The 22565-nt window shown below is 43.4% G+C and overlaps 1 pseudogene across 1 annotated transcript in view; it reads left to right on the forward strand.

The window, feature by feature from the left end:
- Positions 1-10413, forward strand: part of LOC310800828 (NACHT, LRR and PYD domains-containing protein 3-like) — an 86766-nt pseudogene extending 76353 nt beyond the window's left edge. The window contains exons 7-8 of the transcript in view: positions 7247-7263; positions 9886-10413. The product of the transcript in view is annotated as an NACHT, LRR and PYD domains-containing protein 3-like (transcript). The remainder of the gene's footprint in view (positions 1-7246; positions 7264-9885) is intronic.
- Positions 10414-22565: the final 12152 nt, after the last annotated feature.

Raw genomic sequence — 22565 nt, forward strand, 5'->3', positions numbered from 1 at the left:
ACAAACCATCTCACTCTGCTCATTGATTGAGACAATTATGCATGAGGATATCCTGTTCCAACACACACACACGCACGCACGCACGCACACACACACACACACACACACACACACGTGCGCGCACGCACACACACACACACACACACACGCACATGCGCACACGCACATGCGGGATATCGATAATTATTGATAATTTGAATTACCCGTTTTTATTAATAAAAAACATGAGAAGAAAAAGGTTGCATTTAGCCACTTCATTTTGAACCACCTTATTTTCAAGGCACACAGGTAGGTCTAATTTGTTACACACACACACACACACACACACACACACACACACACACACACACACACACCTCACACACATGCTCTGAGTGCAACTGCAAGCAGTAATTTACAGACATGGTGACATTTTACTTTGATGACAGCCTAGCGTTGCCAGCCTTCTAAAAAAATGTTTGGTAACATGTATTTCAGGGTTGTAGGGTTAACGTTAGGTGAATCAGAGGTGTTGAAAAGCCTGGGTTTTGCTTTGACTTGCTTAACTACAAATATGCCATAGGCTGTAGGGCTGGAGGGCGACCGCGCGCCGTTGGTTGGGCGAGAAAAAGCCTTGCCTGGCTGAAAATGCGATATGCTACATTTCTCCATATCAGTTTAATATACCCATCAAGACTCCGCCCAAGCAGAAGACATAAAGTCATAAGCTGTGTGCTCAATAGATGACACAATGAGTTATTAGAATCCTGTCCCAAAGTACAAGTAAAACCTTTGCAACAGTTCAACTTTGTCTCTGCTCACAGAAGTGAATTGAGCTGCGGATACCATTCCATAAAGTAACGTTGCAGACATCCGTATTTGTGAAATTGGTGTCTTAACATTAACGTTAATTTCCCGGGCACTTATTTTTCCATCGTGATTATTCCACAGTGAACCATTGTGATCCACGATGGCATCGTCATTGGCGGGGGTGGGGGGAATAATTAATTATTTATTAAGTCGCGGTAATGCCATTCATTGCAATGCGTTCATTAACAACTGGACAGCTGAGCTCTTCACGGAGACCAGCGGGCTTCGATAGGCTACTATTAGCCTCTGTGCTAACAGCACAGAGACAGGCGACTGAATGAAGCAGTGGCTCTCACTTCCAGCAATTTGAACGGCGCAAATAACAAAACGTTAACGTTACAGGTCCTCACCAACAACGTGTGTGTGTTGAATTTAACTAGCTGGCAGTAAACTGACTGAATTACTCGCTGATATAACGTTAGATTCGCGTGGGCTGTTGAACCTAATGAGAGCGATTTGACGAGAGGCGAGGAGAGTTGAGAGAGAAACACAGCTGCTGCTGCTGTAGCCCAATGCTGTAGCCTCAACGCGAGACTGATCAGTCATTCAGACTTGAGTCTAGCGTTGAGGCTGCTGCTGTGAGCGAGTTCACCTTTCACTTTGGAAACAGGCAAGTTAAATTCACAGTTGAAGACTTGTACTCACTTTGGGTTGAAAACAGGAAAGAACGTGAAGTTTCTTCTTTGTCTTAAAAGTTATCACAACAAAATAACTGACTTCTCATGCGCGGGGGACGCCCCGGCGACATTAAACAAGCACTCCCAGTGCAGAGAAGCACTAGAGCAGAGGAGGGGGGGTGGAGGCTTTCCTGAACTGAACTGGGTGCGCTTGTTTAATGCCGCGGGCGCATCCCCCGCATGTCACGGTAAGAGGACTTGGCCTCTTTTATTATTAAAACGGCACACATTTATTTCGAACAGATAATTAATAATTAATCACGATGATCTGATGTAGAAGGCCCAGAGGTCGATGGGGGGTCGGCCAATCACGATGGTCGATGCCATCGGCCATCGTGCCAACCCTAGCGCACATACACACACAGAGACACGCACACACACGCACACATACAGAGCAGACACTCACACACACACACACACACACTAGGGGGGAGACACTGGCACCAAGTATTGATATTTTATTAAAATATGCAGGATCTTGAAACTGATTCCCCCACAGCCATTTTGATAAACAGGGTCGTCGGGTTGTCAAAAATATTGATACTTAAATACTTACTCGACATTTTAAACGGATACAATACTCATTTTCTACTATATCAAGTTTATCGATACCAGCAGCGCTTCCTCTGCCTCCTCCATGCACACACACACACACACACACACACACACACACACACACACACACGCGCACACAACACACACACAGACACACACAGCAGCTGTTAGCTACATTAGCTAATCCCACTACTGCTACTGCTACTGCTACTACACCAACAGTGTGAGTGACCAAATGTTTAACTTGTTAAAGGATGGCTTTTCCGTGGTGAATATGAAGATCTATTAAATGTAACGCACCTATGGAGTTGGAATCTGTTGAAATTTTTTGAATCGATGGTTGCTAGCCAGAGAAATCAAAGAAAATGCACTCTGTGGGGTGGGGTGGGGGTGGGAGGGGAGGGGCGGGTGTGAAGGGGTACTCCACTTCCCACAATGCACTGGGCTCGTGGCCTTCTAATAAGTCCACGCCCAGCCCGCAGGCAGGCCCTTCCACTCTGAAGACATCAAACTCCAGTAGGTGGCGGTAATGCACAAAAAGTTGTTTGCAAAACCGCCATAACACAAAAGAAGAAGAAGAAGAAGAAGAAGCAAGCAGGCGCCGCAGGAGCGCTGGCTAAAACATAATTCACGCAATCTTGCTATTACTCATCTTTACTTCGTTTGTTCATCAAACGATAATGGCAAGGGTTAAATGTGTAGTTAGCGCGTGCATGGCAAAGAAGAGGAGAGAAGCAGAGGAAACGGGCAAAGCGCTTATTTCGCATTTTTCCCCAAAAGATTGAGCGCTACGGCTAGCCAACCGCTAGGTAGCTAGCATTAGCATAGGCCTCCATTAGCTTGGAACTGCGAGTTTGCAATAACCTAGTCATTTGAAAGAGGACTATCAACGTTCTTTTCTAGCCACGGAGACAGCTCAGAGTCGGAAAAGACTGAGTTGGCTGGTTGCAATAAAACACAATGACAGAATGTGGCTATTTTGGTCATGGGTTTCATACACTTTCTGTAATAAAACATCTAAAGCAAAAATCTTATCAGATGTGGTGCTCTGGAACATAATATTATCAAATGAGGGTCAGTGGTCTAATTTGGCACAGTTTAGGGGTCCTTGACATGAAAAGTTTGAGAACCATATACTGTCTTAGAAAATGCAGTAGGATTTCTATGACAAACTGATCTGTGATTTCTACTGGCATAAATGAAGACATTTTATAGGTTGGTGTGAAAATCAACAGCTCTGCATCCCATGTGTTTATACTTTGTTTTTACAACAGTAAAAAGTTCACGTTTCTTTGGTTAACACAGTAGTATTGAGGCAGGTGCAGAAATAATAGATGCCAGCAATAACTGCTCAAAGATCTCAAAGAATCTACTGCATCTAATGTAAATATCTACCTATTCTCTAGAGCTTTTACAACCCCATACCGGCATGACTGATTATAGTGGCAAATAACCAAAGCAACATATATTTAAAATTTGAATACAGGTTCTGACAATATATAAACACTATGCAAAATATAATAATAAGATGTAGCCTACAGAAAATGAAAAATGTACGTCTAGCTAATTCTAAGATTTCCAAAATGTTCTCTATGCCATGGATTGTTTGCTGGAAGCCACGGTATTGTTTATCAGGTGAAGGGTACATGGATCGCCTGCACAACACGCTGGCAAAACAATACAACGATGCCTCCCTCTCTCGCACTGTAGTCCCCACTGGAGGAAATGTCACGACACTGTCAGCAAACAAACAAAGAAAAAACACTATTAGAACGGCAAGACTATTTTCAGTGTAACGTTTGACTTACATACAAATGTTCTGCTAAATATTATTATGCAAAAAACGATTGGTTATCATCATACTCTACTAGCTATCAGGACTAACTTTACACAGACACCAAAACAGTTAGTAACATATTGTTACACGTATTGTTGTATCGCTATGAAAAACAATCACATAATTATTTAATTTATTCCCATATGCCACTATAAGACCAAAACATAGTAATGTATTACACATTCTGCTATTGTCGAAGTTGTTCTGCTTTGCTACTCGATGATTGACACAGACTGCAACCAGTCTGTACGTAACCGAATCAGTGGGCATAGCAGAGCGTCCAGAGCCTAATGATGATTCATTTGGAATGGATTCATTTGATTTGATTTGATTTGATTTGATTTTATTAGCACCATACAAAAAAAGGCAAGCAAGAACACAAAAATAAATAAAAGACAGTGCAGGGAGAGAAAGGAAGCCCAGTGGGCTTATTCAGAGCCCTCTCCCATGATAAAACATTAATTTCTACAGTTTATAGGAAAGACAATTAAACAAGAAAAGAAAAGAAAAGAAAAAAAAGAAAGATGTATAAACAAAACAAACACAAGGATTCAGGATAATTCAATGTTACATAACCAATTCAATAATTACATTGACAATTAAGGTTACGGTTAAATAGAAAATAAAATATGAAAGGAGAAACATATAGATGGTCAGGACAATATGAGATGCTCTTTAAGGAGTTTCTTAAAGGATGTCAAGGATGTAGTTGTTTTGAGTGGCAGGGACAGGTTATTCCAGAGCTGGGGACCTCTGAAAGTGATGCAACATTGATGTTTAGATGTTCTGCAGTATGGTAAATAAAAATTGTCTCGATGTCTGGTTTGGTATGAATGAAAGTCAGAAGAGAGGTTAAAGAGGTTGAGTAATGACACTGGAAGAGTTTGCTTACAGTTCAGAATTTTGAAGATAAATATGCATGTTTGGTAAATATTTAACTTGTCAATTGTCAATAAAGAGTACTGTCTGAAAAGTGGAGCAGAGGGTTCACAATACTCAGAGTGAGAAATTATTCTTAGGAATCTCTTCTGAATAAGGAGTAATTTACTAGTGTATGAAGAAAAGGTTGCAGCCCAAACAATATTGCAGTAGTTGAGATAAGGAAAAAGAAGACTGTAGTATAAAGTGAGATATGAAGTAGGGTGGATAAATGGGAGCACCCTTCTCAGTATTCCAATAGTTTTCATGGATCTACTGCATACCAGATTAATATGATCTTTCCAGGTTAGAAACACCTAGGAATTTTGTATTTAATACTTGAGGAATTTGCTTTCCATTTATAAATACTGTAGCATCATCTGTGGCATAATATTTGTTTTTATTGCCAAAAATCATGAAGTTGCATTTAGAAACATTAAGAGTAAGCTTATTTAACTCAAACCATTTAGAGACAATAGACAATTCAGCATTGACACACTGGATCAGAGATTTAAAGTTGTGATGTGAGGCTATAAGATTGGTGTCATCGGCAAAAAGGATTGGGAGAAGATGATTACAAGAGGAGGCTAAATCATTAATGTAAATCAAAAATAACAAAGGACCAAGAATAGAACCTTGAGGAACCCCCCAGACAATCTTTGATTTCTTGGAAGAGCTACCATTAATATAAACAAACTGCTCTCTATCAGATAAGTAGTTGGAGAGCCACAGGAGAGCAACATCATCAACCCCATATCTATTTAGTTTGGAGATTAAAGTTCCATGATTAACGGTATCAAAAGCTTTGGATAGATCAAGAAAGACACCAAGAGCAAATTTCTTGTCATCCAATGCTGTAGATATATTATTAACTAATTGTAATAAAGCATGCTCAGTAGAGTAACATTTTCGAAAACCATATTGGTGTGGGTATAAGATATTGTTTACAGTAAGGTGGTTTGAGATCCTAGTATACACCAGTTTTTCTAAGATTTTTGAGATGCAAGGGAGAATCGATATAGGACGGTAATTACCAAAATCTTTAGGATCACCTGATTTATAGACTGGAATGACTTTGGCAATTTTTAGATCCTGAGGAATAACTCCAGATTGTAAGGACAATGAGAGGATGTAAGTTAAGGGTTCAATTATATAATCAATTGTTTATTTTAAGAGAATGGATCTTATTCCATCATGCCCTTCAGCAGAATTCTTTAGATGCAAAATTATTTCACGCACTTCTTTAGCAGAGGGAGGATGAAAGTTGCACAAAGAGGAAAACTGACCTTTTATGAAGTTACAAGGGTTCTCATGAGAATCTCTAATGTTTGATGCTAGAGAAACACCAATATTTACAAAGAAATCATTGAAACCATCTGCTATCTCCTTTGGGTCATGAAGAATTCCAACTCTTCCTACCATTTCAGAAACAACAGCAGGTGGCGCTGTTTTACGGTTTAGCAGTTGATTAATTATGCCCCAAGTTGTCTTGATGTCATTCAGAGCTTCAGTAAATTTGTCAGAGAAATATTTCTTTTTTGCCTTTCTTAAAGAAATTATGAATTTGTTCTTAAATTTTTTATAAGTTTCCACATTTAGAGGTGTGGGACTTATAATCGATTTTTTGTACAATTTATTTTTTCTAATAATACTTTTTCTGAGGTCTTTAGTAAACCAGGGTTTTGTTTTCGATTAAGTATTCTTCGATTTAGGAGAAATTAATGGAAAACATTTATCAAAGACAGAATTAAAAAGCTTTTGGAATGACTGATAGGCATCATTGACATCATGTGACTTGAAGGTATCATTCCAGGAAACACCACTGATCATGGATTTGAATGAATCCATGTTGTGCTTAGTAAACTTGCGGTGTTTGGGTATCACCTGTTCACTGGTATTATGCTTGATGTTAATATTATCATTGTTATGGATGATTTTAAAAACTGGGAGATGATCAGAGATGATAGTGATATCAAACTCCAGACAATTGATTAGGATGTTGTCAATAAGCGTATTTGAGGTGCTAGTAATTCTGGTAGGCCTATGTATCAGAGGATAGAAGTAAGTAGAAGAGAGAACATTGAGGAAGTCAGCTGTAGAAGACAACTCCCTTTTAATAAGATTGATGTTGAAGTCACCAAGTAATATGCAGATCTTATGTTCTCTGTTAATCTTTTCTAGAGTGTGATACAGAGCATCATTGAAAGTGCTGATATCAGAATCAGGAGTTCTATAGATGCAGCCAACAACAATGTTTTTTCCATTGAAAAAGGAACATGCAGGAATTTCTATAAAAATTGATTCAACATAGATATTCTCAAGATATTCACTAAGTTCCCTTCTATGTACAAAGTTTAGGTTCTTTAAGACATATATAGACACACCCCCTCCAACTTTGTTCTTCCTGCAGGAATGAACGGCATTATAGTGTGAGAAAGAGTAAAGATCTGTGATGTCATCCTTAAGCCACGTTTCACAAAAAGCCATAACAGAGAAAGAATGATTCAAAGTTGATAAATAGGCTGTTAAATGGTCATAATTCTTAGGCAAACTGCGAACATTTAAGTGCAAAGATGAAAAGGTGCAGTTCTGTGTTAGCTTACTAAACTGATCTTGAGAGTAGTATTCACATGACATTTTGGCATTTTTCAAAACATCATAATTCCTATCAGGGTCATAGAGTTCATCGTACCTGCCATCCATGTCCATACACATTAAGGGGTTAAATGCAGAGTCATCTCGAATAATGTGTCCCTTGGGTAGGCTTGAAGAAGCCATTGATAAAGAATAATAGAAAATAAAAACAATTTGTGCAACAGCACAAAAGACACAACTGACTGAGTAGACAGAGTGGACGCTAAGTCACTAACGTCCAGCTTTGTGTTGGTTATTGGGAGGATGCACAATGAGGCGATCATGCCTCAGGTAGGCAATGTCACCTCGGGCACGAGCTGCGCGCATAGCAGGGAGCAGATCCCTACGCTTCTGCCGAACTGCTTTAGTGTAGTCCTCAGTAATGAAGAAGTTGGTTCCTTTAAGTAGTTTGGCCTTGGAGAGGACTGCTTGCTTGTCCTTAAAACGGAGAAACTTGACCACCACTGGTCTTGGTTTGCCATTTGTGTCGGGTTTGCCAGTGCGGTGAGCACGTTCCATCTCAATGGCATCCTGTTGGCCCAACTCCAGCTTTCCCACAAGAAGTTTTCTGACTTTGTCCTCCGACTCAGCCCAGGTTTCATTAGAAGATTCCTGGAGGCCCTCAAAAATCAGATTATTTCTTCTCGATTGACCCTCTAAGTAATCAGTGCGGCTCTCAGTGGTTAGAAGGCTTTCGCAGAGTTTGCTCTTTTCAGACTCCACAGATTTCACATCAGCAGATAGTTTGTCATTACCTGCTTTTAGAGAGTCTACTTCCTTTTGAGTGAACTGAAGACTTATTTTGAGGTCATGATTCTCTTTTATTAACTCATCAAGCCGTTTGTTGGAGTTTTCCATGATGATCTTAATAAAGTCTCTGAAGTTGTTTTGTTGTTGTTGTAAAAGGTCATTGAAGTGCTCTTTCTGAGACAGAAGCGCTTCTTGTAATTGACATGGGGTAACAAAGGTATCCTCATCAGATTTAGACTCTTTTGTTTTATTTCGAGTAGACATAGTTCCAAACGCCAACAAGCCTTAGCAGATCTAGGTTAAATACGAACCACACTGCCTTTTCCTGATGGGTTGATGTTGGTGGAGTCTTGGCTGGCCTGGATGGTAGGCCTATCTGGAGCCTGGGCCTTGGCTGGGCTGGCCTGCCCTGGATGGTATCTTTAGCCTGGGGCTGGATGGTATCTGGAGCCTTGGCAGGGCGTGGCTGAAGCTTGCTTGGCTGATTGTTTGTTGAAGCCCGAGTTTGGTCTAACTTCTATCTTCTTTTTGTTTGCAGATGCACAATAAAAGCAGGATATCTTAAGAAAACACTTAGTCAAGTACTACTAGCTATTTCAATGAGTAAATAGCGAGGATTCTTGAGATATTAGACAGATTGTAATCCCAAAAGACAGATTGTAATCCGTCTTGGGGTTGGTAAACTTTAGGCTAAGAGGCACACTGATGGCAGTAACAAATAGCAGACACTGTGGTATTTAGAAGTGAATCATGGACATTCAGAACTGCTGTTTGGGCTGTCTTGGGCTACACTCTGAGCATACTGGGGGCAGCAGCTCAGCTTGAGGGAGGCTTTGGAGGGAATTGTAGCCTACATGAAACATGAAAGCTGGAACATCCCCACCCCCCACTAACTACTTAAGACAATTTAAAAATATATTGTGAATATATGCCATTGTTCTCTTGTTTTAATAATAATAATAAAAAAGACTCTTAATGTGTAATTTTTCCTCTGTGGTATCGAAAATTGTATGAGTGAGTGAGTGAACTCTGAGTGAGTTCATGTCAATTCTGCTAATAAATAAATAATAGCTGCTTCTTGCCTATTAGAGGTATTTATTTCTCTTCAGTTACACAGATATCGTGATGTATCGTAGGTTAAATTTGTACCCTGAATATATCAATTATCGTAGAATCGCTGTATCGTGATAACATCGTTATCGAGGGCCAAGTATTGTGACCATATCGTATCATGAGACATGCACACACACACACACACACACACACACACACACACACACACACACAGCTCCTCTTCTGTCTCTCCCTCAATACAAAAGAATAGATACAAAACTGCCCTTAATCTTAATCTGGCTTCCCACCCGCAGACACGGCCAAATGTGCCTGTAAAGTTACACGGGGGCTCGAACGGGCAACCCCCATGTTGGTAGGCAGGGATTCTACCGCTGCACTACGCAGACACCAATGCATTTATTACCTTTTTGAGGTTGGTTTCTCTTTTGATTTAAATCAATAAATGAATATAAAATAAAATGAGCCACAAAAATGAAACAGTTGAATAATAAAGAGTGAAGTTATTAATAGAATAATAATCAACACAACAGGTGTGTTAGATGAGAAGCTGCTGTTGTATTGAGTCTTGTTCTCTCATCAGATGCCTGTGAACTCACACTGGACCCAAACACAGCACACAGAGAGCTCCTCCTGTCTGAAGACAACAGAAAGGTGACGGTGGTGATAGAGAAGCAGCCATATCCTGATCACCCAGAGAGATTTGACTTCTGGCCTCAGCTGCTGTGTAGAGATGGTCTGACTGGTCGCTGTTACTGGGAGGTGTAGAGGGAACGAGTGGTTCTTATAGGAGTGACTTACAGAGGAATGAGCAGGAGAGGAGCGGTTAATGACTGTGTGCTTGGAATGAATGAAAAGTCCTGGAGTCTGAACTGCTCTGATGATAACACTTACAGAGCCTGGCACAATAGCAGAGACACAGTCATATCTCTCCCCTCATCTGTCTCTAACAGAGTCGCAGTGTATCTTGACTGGCCTGCTGGCTCTCTGTCCTTCTACACAGTTTCCTCTGACAAACTCATTCATCTCCACACGTTCAACTCCACCTTCACTGAACCTCTGTACCCTGGGTTTAGTGTGTATGATGATTCCTCCGTGTCTCTGTGTCAGATAGAGGAGTGAGAGAGAAACACACTGTGACCAAACACAGCTGCTGACATGATGCTTCACTCTGTACAGGTTCAAATATCTTTATTTTGATCTTTGTTATATTTGGTATTTGATTCATGTCATCGTTCCAAGCTGAACATTTTGATGTTTTCTAGAACCGTTTCCCAGAGTTACATGTTAAATAAACACGGTTTTATCTGTTTACAAACCTGTTTTGTAATAAATGTGTTGACATTGTTCACTCTGTGTGTGTGTGTGTGTGTGTGTGTGTGTGTGTGCACACGTGTGTGTGTGTGTGTGTGTGTGCACAATAGAGAGAGCTACATTTCTCCATATCAGTTTAATATACCCATCAAGACTCCGCCCAAGCAGAAGACATAAAGTCATAAGCTGTGTGCTCAATAGATGACACAATGAGTTATTCCAATGCTGTCCCAAAGTACAAGTAAAACTTTTCCAACAGTTCAACATTGTCTCTGCTCACAGAACTGAATTGAGCTGCGGATACCATTCCATAAAGTAACGTTGCAGACATCCGTATTTGTGAAATTGGTGTCTTAACATTAACGTTAATTTCCAGGGCGCTTATTAATAGAACATATGTTAACACGTTACGTTTAGGGTTGTGCGATGTCAGTAAATTATCCATCGTGATTATTCCACAGTGAACCATCGTGATCCACGATGGCATCGTCATTGGCGGGGGTGGGGGGAATAGTTAATAATTTATTAAGTCGCTGCGGTGCGGTAATGCCATTCATTGCAATGCGTTCATTAACAACTGGACAGCTGAGCTCTTCACGGAGACCAGCGGGCTTCGATAGGCTACTATTAGCCTCTGTGCTAACAGCACAGAGCCAGGCGACTGAATGAAGCATACTACAATGAAGACGACCACATTACTTGAGCTCCTAATGGCCTGAAAAGCATTTTCCTGCAGTTTCACAGCTCTGGGAGGCTTAGTTAGAGAGTTACCAACTAGTGTAAGTGCAGGGAAAGGCTGAATTAGGCAGTTATACTACAATGAAGACGACCACATTACTTCAAGATTCAAGATTTTTATTGTCACTCCATGGTACAAGTATCACGTGTGAAATTCTTGTGCTGTGGACTCCGTTTACGACATAGTACAAATAGGCAACAAGCAATGAGCAATAGGCAATAAGAAATAGGCATCAATAAGCAATACTAAGCAGCAATAGGCAATGAGGCAGAATAGCGATAAGACAAGTCAGTGGCATATTCATTGCACATAGGTGCACATGTCATGTGCATACGTTAGACGTGTTCGGACATTTTAATTCGACGTATTTGACATACAGTGCAAATAGCATGTACCTTATTAAACATACAATTAAACATTAGGCATTGTGCATACGTTAGACGTGTTCAGACATTTTAAATTCGACGTAATTGACATACAGGTGCAAATAGCATGTACCTTGTTAGACATACAATTAAACATTAGGCATACATAATGGTAGCAGCTGCAGTACGGTACGGTACGACTACTACACTATTTGTGTATGTTAAGGAGTCTCGTGGCCTGCGGGAAGAAACTGTTCCTCAAGCGATTTGTGCGTGCTTTCGGAACCCTGTATCTTCTCCCTGAGGGTAACAGGGAGAACAGGCTGTTGTGGGGATGGTTTGTGTCTTTGATGATCTTCAGGGACCTCCTGAGGCACCGCTGTTTATACAGTTCATGCAGATCTGGCAACTCACATCCTGTTACGTGCTGGGCCGCGCGTCTCACTCTCTGTAGCGCCCTGCGGTCCATGGTGGTACAGTTCCCATACCAGGTGGTGAAGCAGCCAGTGAGCAGGCTTTCAATGGTGCCTCTGTAGAAGTCCATAAGGATTTCTGGCCTTAGCCCAAATTTCTTCAGGCGCCTGAGTCCGTGTATTCGCTGTTGGGCCTTTTTGACAACAGTGGCGGTGTGGCCGGCCCAAGTCAGGTCCTGGTGGATGTTGACTCCCAGGTACTTGAAGCTGTCCACCCTTTCCACCAGTGTGCTGTTGATGGTGATTGGGGGGTGTGTGCTCCCCCCACTCCTGTAGTCTACAATGATCTCCTTGGTCTTGGAGACGTTCAGAGAGAGGTGGTTGTCCTGGCACCATTGTTCCAGGGCCCCCACCTCCTCTCTGTAGGCCGTCTCGTCGCCCCCCGAGATCAGCCCCACGACTGCTGTGTCGTCTGCAAACTTCACGATGGTGTTCGAAGTTTGAGTCGCCACGCAGTCGTGGGTGTAGAGGTCGTACCAGAAGGGGCTGGAGATGCACCCCTGGGGCGCTCCTATGCTGATGGTCAGTGGGGAGGAGGTGAGGTTGCCCACCCTCACCACCTGGCGGCGGTCTGTCAGGAAATCCAGGATCCAGTCGCACATTGCTGTGTTTAGTCCCAGATCCTTGAGCTTGTGTACCAGCCTGGAGGGTACTATGGTGTTGAATGCTGAGCTGTAGTCCACGAACAGCATTCTTACATAGGTGTCCTTCCCCTCCAGGTGGGACAGGGTGGTGTGGAGCACGTGTGCTACTGCATCCGCTGTGCTCCTGTTGGGGCGGTATGCAAATTGTAGCGGGTCGTGGTCCGGGGGGAGTGTGGGGCGGATCTGTGATATGACCAGCTTTTCAAAGCACTTGCTGGCTATTGGCGTGAGGGCTATTGGGCGCCAGTCATTGAGGCTGGTCACTTTCTGCTGCTTGGGAATGGGGATGATTGTCGCTGCTTTGAAGCAGGAGGGAACTCGTCGTGGGTTGCTGCGCGAGAGGGGAGAGAGGGGGGGGTGATGGGGGGGAGGAGAGGAGGAGGGGTGATGGGGGGGAGAGGTGGCTGAGGGGGGGGGGGGGGAGGTGGAGGGGGGGGGGTGCTGCTTGGGAATGGGGATGATTGTCGCTGCTTTGAAGCAGGAGGGAACTCGTCGGAGGGAGAGAGACTGGTTGAAAATGTCTGTGAATACGCCTGCCAGCTGGTGGGCGCAGGCCTTGAGGACCCGCCCGGGGATGCCGTCCGGGCCGGCCTTGCGTGGGTTGATGCGCGAGAGGGGGGGGTGATGGGGGGGAGGAGAGGAGGTGGGGAGGAGAGGGGTAGGAGAGGAGGGGGGGAGGAGGGGAGGCGCTCTGGCAGAGGGGTCGAACCTGGCGTAGAACGCGTTGAGTTCGTCTGGCAGGGTGGGTGACACGTTGGCATTTTGCTGTTTTTCCCCTTTGAAGTCTGTGGCAGCATGCAGTCCTCTCCACAGGTCTCTGGGGTTGTTGGAGTCCAGTTTTGCCTCCAGCTGCCTTCCATATTCTCTCCGCGTTTTTTTTATTGTAACTCGGAGGGCGTATTTCGTCTGCTTGTATTGTTCTGGCGTCCCGGACTTGAAGGCGGTGGTCCGGGCGTGAAGTGCAGCCCGGACATCACTATTGATCCATGGTTTCTGGTTCGGCATTGTTTTAACTGTTTTTGTGGGGACTATGTCCTCTGTGCAATTTTTAATAAAACATGACACCGTTTCAGCGTATTCTTCCAGGTCTCCTGTGTTGAATTCTCTCCATATCACTTGGTCAAAACAGTCTCTCAGGATGTCATCTGATTCGTCTGACCAGCGTTGGGCGGTTCGGTAGACTGGGGGGTGGAGTTTGAGCTTTGGTTTGTGTTTGGGGACGAGCCAGATAGAGGCGTGGTCTGATTTGCCGAATGGAGGGTGGGGTGTTGCTTTGTAGCAGCCAGGAAAGTCAGTGTAACATTGGTCCAGTGTGTTTTTGCCTCGTGTGCTACAGTGTATGTTCTGGTGGAGGGTGGGCATTCTCTTCCTCAGGTTCGCTCTATTAAAATCTCCTGCGACCACCAGCGCCGTTTCCGGCTGTCTTGCTTTCTGTGCGCTGATCACGTGGTCAAATTCTCTGAGAGCGTTCTTTGTGTCTGCCTGTGGTGGAATATACACAGCTGCTAGGGTTACTGTGGTATATTCCCGCGGGCTGTAGTGGGGTACACACTGAATCATGACATATTCCAGGTCTGCTGAGCAAAACGTCCAGATATTAGTGTTGTTGGTAGTCCAGTTCTTATTAATCATCAAACAAACACCGCCCCCTCTTTTCTTACCGGAACGTTTTGGGTCCCGATCAGACCTGTGCAGGCTAAATCCAGGTATTGTGATGGTGTGGTCTGCTGTCTCAGGTGAGAGCCAGGTTTCAGTCAAACACATAACGTTGCAGCTCGCTATGTCCTTTTGGAACTGTGCCCGTGCTCTTAATTCACACATCTTGTTCTCAATCGATTGAACATTAGCCAAAAGTACGCTCGGTAAAGGTGGTCTGTTTGCCCGTCTTCGTAGGCGGACGGTCAAACCTCCTCGCCTCCCCCTTCTCCGCCGCTGCTGCTTGAGTTCGGGGAATTTGGCGAGGTCCGGTGCCAACCAGTCCTGGTTGGGGTGATTTTGATGTCCATTTCTGATAGACACTCTGATGTTCATTAGAGTGTCTCTATCGTATCTGTGCGTGGTAGCGCTGGTGAGGGTCCCCCCTTCCATTTTGCGCGCAGCGAGAGCAACAAGTTGTCCTGTGCTTTTTCCGCCTGAGCTTTTCCCCGCAAAAGTGCAAATACGCTACTATGTGCAGTATATAAAAGATGTTGATATATACACTGGATATTTACAAAGCGAATAGACGCAACGAAATTATAAACAAAACGAAATTACTCCAAGAAAAAAGCTTATATCCTACGAAGTTTACGGAGCTCGCCAGCTGGTCGCCCTCATAGTGGAGCGGCTAAGTGCTTATTTTCATCAGAATCTTTCAGTTGACGATACAAGCGTGAAAATTGGCATGAGCAGTCTCCATGGGTCACTTGACAAGAAAATTGCCCGAGCCAATTGAAATTTCAAGATGGCGGGCATTTTTCAAGATGGCCAACACCTTAGTGGAGCAGTTAAGTGATATAATGGTTTATTTGGTGGTAGAAGCATGAAAATTGGCATGAGCAGTCTCTGTGGGTCACTTGACAAGAAGCCACCCACAGCCACTTGAAATTTCAAGATGACAGCCATTTTCCAAGATGGCCGCCACCTTAATGGAGCAGTTAGGCCTAAGTAATCATTTAGTTGGTGATACAAACATGAAAATTGCCATGATCCATCTCAAAGGGTCACTTGACAAGAAAATTCTCCCAGACATTTGAAATTTCAAGATAGAGGCCATTTTCCGGGATGCTACCACCCGCCATGTGGGTCTTTAAATGATACATTTTCTCATAGAAATGTATTGGGTTCCTCAAAAGGCTCTGTCAAGAGAGGTTGTTTGACTGTGTTTTGTCTGACTCCTCACCCACGACCTGTCCAGTTTGGTAAAACCTGTCAGGAGTTGTCTCCCACTGGCATAGCTCTCAGGGTTCACTGAGGTACACAAGCTCCCTTACCACGACAAGGTAACAGTCACAAGGGAGTTTTTTTGTTTGTTATTGTTGTTTTTTTGTTGTTGTTGTTGTTGTTGTTTTTTGTTTTTGTTTTTTAAACTAACAGCCATTAAATTTGTCAAATAAATACTAAGGGGTGGGGGAACAAAAATATATAACTGGATTTGTGCCGTCACTTGTGGTCTTCATGTCCGTGATGTAGATGACAAGTTCTGAAAAAATAGAGGGATGACAGTTATGGCTAGCTGAGCTTTTAAGGCTCTGCTCATGCTTGAGGGCATTGAGATGGTCTCGCTCTCTGTTGTACAGTCCAACGAGACAGGCAGGATGGTATTTAAATTCCTGTGCAACAACATCACCAGCAATAAGCTTTGCAAGGAGCTTCATGTCACTTAAGCCGTTTTCCCACATGCGTACCGGAAAATTACCTGTAAGTCAATATCGGACATTTCCCTTCACACTTCGGCTCGCGCATGTGGGAATCTATCAGCGAATTTGCCAGTATGTTGGGGGGGGGGGGCGGGGGGAGGGGGGAGCTTATTTGGGGGGTCGGCAAAACTCGAAATAAGTTCGCTTGTCAGTTGTCACACAATAAATCACACTCGTTTGACTTAAGAGCAGCGTCAAGCCGCCAGCGTAATAAACACAGCCGATTTACCCCCTCCCCTCTCTGCTCGAGAGCAGCAGCCACGGACAGACACAGCGAGAAAGGCTTGCAAGCTGCTCAACGCTTGTATGTATGTAGAGAAAGCAAAATGCACAAGCGAAATCTGGAAGTAGTTTGCTTTGATGTGCGCAAATGATTAGATGATGCACTTTGAAGAAGTTGGGATCCGTGTCTGAGAGAAATAGTTGCTGGTTCGATGTTTATCCGTTCACCTGCGTTGAAGCACTTTTTACAGACTGGCTGCGTTTGATGTGTCCGGGGTTGCCTTCTGAAATCAGCAAGCTGACATACTGCTGTTATTAGGCTATCACAAGATCATTTCGCCAGTTTGCTTTAATGTGCGCGAATGATTAGATTATGCCCGCTGGAACATTAAGCAACGTGTGTAGGCTACTCCTCGCCCATGATTGAAGGCCCGCTGTCGCGGAAAATGACTGGACCCGTTTCCACTTGCGTCTCCTTAAGAGCATACCGCTCTTCTGACTGGCTAGAGACTGGTGAAATGTCGGGGACGACGGGGTCGCGCTTATACCGGCACAGCGCCTTTCTCACATGCAGGCATTAGACCACGTAACGGTCATTTTGCGGTACAAAGCGCATGTGGGAAAAGGGCTTTAGATTCCTGGCATTGTCATTGCTTCTCTTAAGGGGGACATTGCACTCTCATCTTCACAGATAAAGCACAAAGCTTTCGAGGGCTGGGGTCTTCTTCTCCTCTTGACATTGATATCTTTGGTATCGTCGGTGTCTTCAGCAGCAGTAGAAGATGCTCTCTTTTGGGCCCTTTCGAGCTTTGTGTTGTTGAACATAAGTTTACAGCTTAAATTATATTTTGTTCTGTTTCTTGTCAATGTACTTTCTATACCATCACCTTCATCTAATCGGATTGGACTAAGTAAGATAGGCAGAGCATTGATCTTGTGAAATAATGGAACATTTCTTGCAATGGTACCATAACCAGTTTGATCGTGCTCTATATTGACGAAACTCGGCTGAATGAGCTTTTCCTTGGTTTCCTGCTGACAAATGAAACATCTGTCCCAGTTGGTTTTCTCAACTGATATGATGGCTTCTGCCATGTCTGCAGCAATTGCATAGAGGCAGAGGGTTTATCCTTTTACCACCTTTAAGCACTTTGATGTATGGGATACAACTAAGTTCATGCCTTAGCCCTACACTTAGTCCGATCGTTCATCCAATGTCATTTATATCCCGTGCGATCTGTACACCATCCGGTTAACTAAAACCCCATTAACCTTGACTCGGCTCTCCCGCGCTGGCACAACCTGTCAATTCAGGTGCGGCTATCTAACTGTTTTGGGGTAAATTAGACAGCATTTGGGATACTAACTTTCAATTAGCTGACATTGAACCCCATTCTGAGTTTAACAGCAGTGATATATCACCAGTGTGCCCTGGTAGTGCAGATATTCACTCTTGTCTAATCTATCTATCTATCTATGCACAACACAACTGTATTTTGATGCGTTAAAAATTGTATTTAGCATAATCTAAATCATATAAAATAAAATGACACCAAATCGTCCTTGAAAAAATCCCAATACATTTCTATGAGATAATTGATCTTTTGAGGATCCAGGGGGTGGCCATCTTGAAAATTGAAATTTCAAGTGGCTGAGAGTGTTTTCTTGTCAAGCAACCCTTAGAGACTGCTCATACCAATTTGCATGCTTGTGTCACTAACTAAACAATCATATTGCTTAACTGCTCCATTTAGATGGTGGCAATCTTGAAAAATGTCCGCCATCTTGAAATTTCAAGTGGCTGTGGGCGGTTTCTTGTAAAATTACCCTTTGAGATGGCTCATGGCAATTTTCATGCTTGTATCACCAACTAAATGATTACTTAGGCCTAACTGCTCCACTAAGGTGGTGGCCCTCTTGAAAAATAGCCGCCATCTTGAAATTTCATGCTTGTATCACCAAATAAACCATTATATCACTTAACTGCTCCAATAAGGTGTCGGCCATCTTGAAAAATGCCAGCCATCTTGAAATTTCAATTGGCTCGGGCAATTTTCTTGTCAAGTGACCCATGGAGACTGCTCATGCCAATTTTCACGCTTGTATCACAAATTGAAAGATAATAGCACTTAGCCCCTCCCCTATCACTCTCCCAGCGCCCTCAGATGTCAGCTACAGTTGGGCGTATTTCGGCGCTGCAGCTGACTAGTTGTCAGCTGCAGCGCTGTGTGCGCACAGGACGGTATGTCAACAATATGGTGCCGTCCAGGGTTAGCGAATAAGGTCTATAGTAGGGTTAAGGTAGATTGGGGAGTTTTGATAATAAACGGGTTTTGAGTCTGGACTCAGACACTGAGACATTATCTTATTCCCTGACGTTGGCAGAAACTGGTGATTTTGCTGATAAATTCTGCGTACACCAAACCTGTGCTAAACATTATGCTACGTGTGACGTGTGGGAAGCAGATAATGTCGGCTACATAACAGATGCCGCCAGGCGCTAGTGGCGGTTAAGTGCTCCGCTCGAGCGCAACGGTAGCTGACCGTGACCAGTGGTACACCCCACTGACCATCGGTGGGGAGCCTGTGGAGAGGGTCAGCAGTTTTAAATACCTAGGCATGTACCTCAGTGAGGACCTCACTTGGAGTCTGCACTCTGAGCATATGCTCAAGAAGTCCAGACAACGCCTATACTTCCTCCGCCAGGCTGAGGAAGTTTAAGGTCGCACCATCCATCCGGAAGACCTTCTACTCCTCAGCCATCGAGAGTGTCCTCACTGGGTGCATCTCCGCATGGTATGGGAGCTGCACTAAAAGGGGCCAGGTAGCCCTACAAAGGGTGGTGCGCTCAGCTGAGCGTATCACCAGAGTGTCTCTGCCCACCCTGCATGACACCTATTCTAAGCAAGAGCAAGAGCTCATAAAATAATGAAGGACGCCACACATCCCAACTTTGGCCTGTTCACCATGCTGAGGTCAGGGAGACGCCTTTGTAGCCTGAAGGCAAAAACCGAAAGGCTCAAGAGAAGCTTCTTCCCCCAGGCTGTTCGCATGCTAAATGCCAGCCACTAGCAGCATTAGGACCACATAATATATATATATATATATATATTTTTATATGGCACTTTATTTCCATTTTTAATTAAAGACAGGACATGACGATACTGTACAGCACTTTACGATCAGCACTTTATGTCTCTTATATGTTCTGTGTCTTTTATTGTTTTACTGTTTTTATTGATACCTACCTTTTCTGGCACATTGCAGAGACCAAGTCCCATTGCATTTCACTGCATGTTTTACACTGTATTTCTGTGCAAGTGACAAATAAAGTATCCTTGATCCTTGATCCTTGATCCTTGATCGCATTTTCACAGGTGACATCAGCAGTCAGTTCATAGCACCCTTCTACTTTCACATCACTTGGTTTCTCCAGGCACTGGTCTGCTTTGTTGGTTTTATTGTATTTCCCATTTGCCGGCTCTGTCAGGCCTCACTGCCAGTGCCTGGGTATTCTCTCCACACCCCGAGCTGCTGGTCCCAGGGATTGAACCAACTACTACTTTCCAATTACTGCTCTGTCTACTTCTCTAACTGACCCCCGAGAGTCATTAAAACAGGACTTTAAAGAATGGAGGGATGGAGGCAGGTGTGAGCCATTAACATAACGTTGCTGCGTTATAGCTAAAATATATAATAATAATAATAATAATAATAATAATAATAATCATCAAATACAATAAAACCTAGGGCTGCACAATTAATCGTATTTTCATCGTCATCGCAATATGAACATGCGCAATAAACACATCGCAAAGACTGCCTGAAACGCAATGAATAACAAAGGTGGTTTTATTTACATGCATCATGCATTCCCACTCAGCATCTGACCATTTTGTCTTGTGTATCGAGCGTACACCTTTCCCTTGCAACAGTGCGCTCCGCCCCTCTGCCAAAGCCCAAACACGCTGTGTGTAGTTTCAGCTAGAGTCAGTGTGTATTTCATTTCTTTATTCAGTGGGCATAGGCTATGTTTGGGGTCTATGTTAGCATTATTAAAGCAGAAAGACATAGGAAATGTATAGCTAATATGCATACTTTAATATTTGTTTATCGCAAGTCGTATCGTCATCGCTATATTGAACAATGTTATCGCACATCGCAGATTTTCCTCATATCGTGCAGGCCTAATAAAAAACGTTGTTCTACTTCATGACCCAATCTAGCCATTCATGCCTGGGTATATTGGCAGAAGCACATGTGTGGGAGCTGACCAGCGCTAAAAGCAGGCGTGCGATGCGGGCCACTTAGCAGCTCCACTGGACCAGTTGGAGAGCCAACACCTGGCTGAAGGGCTCACTGTCGGTTACAGACGGAGAGGAGAGACACTTGTTGAGGGGATTTGCCGGTCAGTAGCTGGCAAGCGATTGGCATTGCTTCCCTAACCTTCAGACTACCGCTGCCTGACAATTGCAAATCTGAGCCTCGAGCTGGACCTGGGGAAGAGGCTGTGCTGGACTCTTGTGGAATCATTTCAATAGGTTGTTTACATCAGTAGTACCTTCTTCGTATCACGGACCCTTAATTTGGTACATACAAGGGGCACAGATCCCCATTTGAATAGATTTCGTCTCTCTGACCCAAATCTGAAAATACTTTTTGGCCAGTGCACGCAGTGGGTGCAGGCCCTATAACAGGGTTTGTCCACCCAATTTACAAGCCCATTTGGTCCCACTCAGAAACCATAAGACCTGCCGCTACCGAACTAGGTAGGTAGGTTCACAGAGTCACCTTTTACTATGGGTGGGAAAATTACACTTGTTGACCACTAGGTGGTGCTATAACAGCCCTCTTTACATTTTGATCCATAACTTTTGAACCGTAGCATCTACAATCAAAATTATTTTTCCCTGGATTCCTTGGGTCATTCCGCATCTGCTGATAGAGGCCACACACACACACGCACACACACACACACACACACACACACACACACACACACACAAATGTATTATAATAAAATGTTTTATTAAATGCAACTACTTAATTAAATAATTATTTTCTAGGGCTTTCTTACCATACTGATTTTCCATTATATCCTTCACACTTTTGCCACCGACACCCCTCCACTTTAACAATGGTGCTGCTACAACCAACATGCTTGTCAACACTTTTCTGTGCTGGCCATATGCTAGGTTTCGACCTAGCCTTGTTTATTATTCAATATGATTTTGTCCAGAATTACATGATTATCTATATACTGTACAGTGCTTACAATTCACTTTGCAAACTGGGGGGAATTCCCCCGTTATGATGTTCAGATAGGGGGGATTTATAAACTTGGGGTCATTTTGGGTAAAACATGAGGGGATTTTATATGGATTACGCCAGCTCTGGGAGTATGAAGTTCTTTGAATGTGGGGATATTTGGTCACAAAAAGCGGTTTGCTGCTTGCCGAGTGGAGAGGCTACACCACTGCCTGAGGTAATGTTCAGCAAAACAGTCAGTCGTCCATGACCATATTCAGCAAAGTTGGTTAACATTATAGACATCAGCGCGCAAACAATTGCGCGACTTCTCCCACATTATAAATGACAAATCTGCGGGAATTGACAAAAAAATGCGCGATTCTCGCAATCCCGTGCCAAATTTTAAGCCCTGACTGTAGTAGGAAGAGAGATAACAGAAACTATGATCAAAATAGTCAATCTTCTACATTCTCTGTTAATCTCAAAAATATTAGTTTCATTCTCTTTGGTGACACCTATGGCAATGAGCGGTAATTGCAGGTAAGATCCAAACAGCGTTGCATCTTGTGTCACCACAGACACCCAGTTCATAAATACTGAAAATGCAAAGGCCTCCATCAATGGGCCATAGGCTGGATCACCGTTGTGTTAATTCACCTGGCAATAGATAGTGACTTAACAGTAGGGGTGTCAAAAATAATCGATTATAAGATGCATCGCGATGCGGACGTGCACGATTCTGCATCGATTCACAAATGTCAAAAATCGATTATTAAAAAAATATATATATATATTTTTTTTATAATCAAATAAAATATAATGGAAGTACATGCAGTTGTTTATTTTAATTATGGATCATAATACAATCC

The sequence above is a fragment of the Poromitra crassiceps genome (genome assembly GCF_964638095.1).
Source record: "Poromitra crassiceps genome assembly, contig: HAP1_SCAFFOLD_92, whole genome shotgun sequence".
Classification (NCBI taxonomy): Eukaryota; Metazoa; Chordata; class Actinopteri; order Beryciformes; family Melamphaidae; genus Poromitra; species Poromitra crassiceps.